A 4,596-nucleotide genomic window follows, 5' to 3' on the forward strand; every position below is an offset into this window, starting at 1 on the left:
ATTTACCACCCCATCATCCAGATCATTTATGTATATTACAAACAACATTGGGCCCAAAACAGATCCCTGAGGCACCCCGCTAGTCACCGGCTTCCATCCTGATAAACAATTATCCACCACTACTCTCTGGCATTTCCCATCTAGCCACTGTTGAATCCATTTTATTACTCCAGCATTAATACCTAACGACTGAACCTTCTTAACTAACCTTCCATGTGGAACTTTGTCAAAGGCCTTGCTGAAGTCCATATAGACTACATCCACTGCCTTACCCTCGTCAACATTCCTTGTAACTACTTCAAAAAATTCAATAAGGTTTGTCAAACATGACCTTCCACGCTCAAATCCATGCTGGCTACTCCTAATCAGATCCTGTCTATCCAGATAATTATAAATACTATCTCTAAGAATACTTTCCATTAATTTACCCACCACTGATGTCAAACTGACAGGTCTATAATTGCCAGGCTTACTTCTAGAACCCTTTTTAAACAATGGAACCACATGAGCAATACGCCAATCCTCCGGCACAATCCCCGTTTCTAATGACATCTGTCATTAGATGTCATTAATGACATATGTTTAGATGTTTCAAAGTACATGTGATAAATAAAGCTAATCTTTAAAAGCTAAGGTAGGAGAACATTTGATTATGAGAGAACTCTTTAGAGCACTATCAAAACAAACTGCAATAATTTCTACAATTTAGGGTTGAGAAGGGTGAAAGCAGTAGGTTTGTAGAAGCATCTCTCAGACTTGCTGTTTAATCATCAGTCTTAGCCTCAATTTGATGAGACAGTCTTTGATTACACCATAACTACTTCCCACAATGTATGATCAAAAACAGGCTTGACTTAATTCTATAAAATAGTAAAACACTCTTTGACAGCCAAATAAATCATATCTGTCATTTCTACCACCGATAATACACAGTGGTTTCAATCTCCATGGAAGAGATGGACTGATTTAGGTTATTAATTCTTGTAGAAGGTAATCTAGATTTCACTCAAGCTGCTGTATAAGCCATTTTTTTTTCTCAAACCTTGTTCTCGGGGCTTGAGTTATAAGGCAAGACTGGATAAACCATAAGACCAGATGACATAGGAGCAGAATTATACAATTTGGCCTGTCATGTCTGCTCCATCATTTGATAATGACTGATTTATTTTCCCTCAACCCTTTTCTCCTGCCTTCTCGTCATAGCACGTGCACCCGTAGCAATCAAGAACCTATCAACCTCCACTTTGAAAATATCCTATGACTTGGCATCCATGGTTTTCCGTGCTGAGAAATTACACAGATTCACAACCCCCAGGCTGAAGAAATTCCTCCTGATCTCTGTATTAAATTCATCCACCATGGAAGCATCCTCTCCATATCAATTCTATAGAGTCATAAGAAAGTACAGCATAGAAACATTATCTTTGGCGCATCAAGTCCATGCCAAACCTTTTAAGCTGCCTACTCCCATCGACCTGCACCGGGACCACAGCCCTCCATACCCCTGCCATCCATGTACTTATACAATTTTCTCTTAAACATTGAAATTGAGCTTGTGCTGGCAGCTCAGTCCACATTCTCAACACCCTCTGAGTGAAGAAGTTTCCCTTCATGTGCCCCTTAAATGTTCCACCTTTCACCCTTAGCCCATGACCTCTGGTTGTTGTCCCACCTAACATCAGTGAAAAATGTGTACTTGCATTTACCTTATCTATACCCTTCATAATTTTGTATATCGAATCTCTGCTCAATCTTCTACATTCCAAGGAATAAGATCCTAACCTATTCAATCTTTCCTTATAACTCAGGTCCTCCAATCCCTGCAACATCCTTGTAAATTTTCTCTGTATTCTTTCAAATTTATTTACATCATCCCTGTATGTTGGTGACCAAAATTGCATGTAATACTCCAAATTAGGCCTCATCAACATCTTATACAACCTCAACATAACATCCCAACTCCTGTACTCAGTACTTACATTGATGAAAGCCAATGTACCAAAAGCTTTCTTTACGATATCCACCTGTTCCACCACTTTTAATGTATTATGGGTCTGTCTTCCCAGATCACTTTGTTCTGCTGCATTCCTCAGTGTCCTATTGTTCACTGTGTTAAGACCTACCATGGTGGTCCTACTGAAGTGCAACACCTCGCACTCATCTACATTAAGTTCCATCTGCCATTTGTCAGCCCATTTTTCCAGCTGGTCCAGATCCTGCTGCAAGCTATAATATTCTTCCTTGCTGTCCACTAGACCCCCAGTCTTGGTATCATCTGCAAATACCAAGATCCATTATTATCCAGGTCATTGATATAGATGACAAACAACAAGACCCAGCACTGATTCCTGCGCTGCTCTGCTAATCACAGACCTCCAGTCAAAGAGGCTACCACTCTCTGACTCCTCCCACAAAGTCAATGTCTAATCCAATTTCCTTTCTCATCTTGAATGCCAAGTGACTGAATCTTCCTGACCAACCTCCTATGTGGGACCTTGTCAAATGCCTCGCTAAAGTCCATGTAGACAACATCCAGTGACTTGCCTTGGTCAACTTTCCTGTTAATTTCCTCAGAAAGATTGGTTAGTCTATCCATGCTGACTATCCCCATTCAGTACATGTCTATTGAAATACTCATCTATCCAGTCCCTTAGAATACCTTCCAATTGCTTTTCCACTAATGATGTCAGACTCACTGGCCTATAATTTCCTGGTTTATATTGAGAGTCTTTCTTAAATGGCAGAACAGCATTAGCTATCCCCCAATCCTCCAATACCTCACCTGTCATTAAGGATGATTTAAATAACATAAGTATCTCTACTAGGGCCCCTGCAATTGCTGCACTTGCCTCTCACAGGGTCCGAGGGAACATCTTGTCAGGCCCTGGGGATTTACCCACCTTAATTTGCCTCAAGACAGCAGACACCTCCTCTGTAATCTGTAGAGGGTCTATGACCTTGCTGCTACTTTGCCTCACTTCTGTAGACTCTGTGTCCATCTCCTGACAAATGCAAGAAATCCATTTAAGTTCTCCCCCATCTCTTTTGGCTCCACACATAGATTATCATTCTGATCTTCCAAAGGACTAATTTTGCTCTTGCAATCCTTTTGCTCTTTACATATCTGTGGAATCCCTTAGGACTCTCCTTCACCTTGTCTGCTAGGGCAACCTCATGCCTTCATTTAGTTAATTTATTTCTTAAGTACTCTCTTGAAGTTTATATACTCCATAAGCGCTCATTTGTTCCTACCTGCCTATTCCTGCTATGCACTCTTTTTTAAATCTTAACCAGGGCCTCAATATCTCTTGAAAACAAAGGTTCTTTAAACCTGTTATTTTTACACTTATTCTGACAGCTTTGTACAAGCTTTGTACTCTCAAAGTTTCACTTTTGAAGGCCTCCCACTTACCAAGTACACCTTTGTCAGAAAATAATTTGTTCCGAACCAAGCTGCAGTTAGAAGCCTCAGCTGGATGTACTTCTTGAAGGTGAAGTCATCAGGGCACTGGAGGTCTTCTTGCCTTGCCACATCCCGCAAGAGGAGCATTCAGCTATCCTGGCATCCCTACTGTTCTAACTGTGAAAATATAAAGAAGGGAACTGGAAAACAATCTACCTACAGCTTTTAGCCTTTTCTCACTCAAGCCTCTCCTTGCTGAAGCCTTGAAGAGATAAAACCTCAAAGAACCACTTTAACACTGTCCTCTCCAGCAAAGGCTGCTCCATCATCTAGGCCTTTCAATATTCAATGCAATCCTCCCTCATTATTTTTTTCTTAGTAACAAGATAGCTCTTTTATTTCCAGAATCATTCTCATAAGCCTCCATTGCTAGCAAATCTTTTCTTAGATATGAGGCCCAAAGGCTTTGCTTGGACTATTTTCCCTGGAGCAAAGAATGCTGAGTTGTCCTCTCATAGAGGTTTATAAAATAATGAGCAGCGTCAATAAGGCGAATGGTCACAGACCCCAGGGTACAAGAGTAGAGGGCATAGGTTTAAGGTGAGATGGAAAAGATTTAAGAGGATCTGAGGGGAAGATTTTCACACAAAGGGTGGTAGAGCTGCCAGAGGAAGGTACAATGAAAACACTTATAAGATGTCTGGACAGGTTTATGGATAGGAAAGGTTTAGAGGGACATGGGTTGTATGCAGCAAATGGGACTAACTCAGGAAGACATCTTGGTTGGCTTGGATGAGTTAGGTTAAAAGGCCTGTTCTATGCTGTATTACTATTACTCTGTGTCTCTGGACAAATTACAGGCCTCAGGCAATAGGTACAGTTGAAGTCAAGTTTACATACACCTTAGCCAAATACATTTAAACTCAGTTTTTCACAATTCCTGACATTTAATCCTAGAAAACATTCCCTGTCTTAGGTCAGTTAGGATCACTATTTTATTTTAAGAATGTGAAATGTCAGAATAATAGTAGAGAGAATGATTTATTTCAGCTTTTATTTCTTTCATTACATTCACAGTGGGTTAGAAGTTTACATACACTTTGTTAGTATTTGGTGGCATTGTCTTTAAATTGTTTAACTTGGGTCAAACATTTTGGGTAGCCTTCCACAAGCTTCTCACAATAAGTTGCTGG

The sequence above is a fragment of the Hemitrygon akajei genome, chromosome 31, assembly GCF_048418815.1.
Source record: "Hemitrygon akajei chromosome 31, sHemAka1.3, whole genome shotgun sequence".
In the NCBI taxonomy this organism is placed as follows: Eukaryota; Metazoa; Chordata; class Chondrichthyes; order Myliobatiformes; family Dasyatidae; genus Hemitrygon; species Hemitrygon akajei.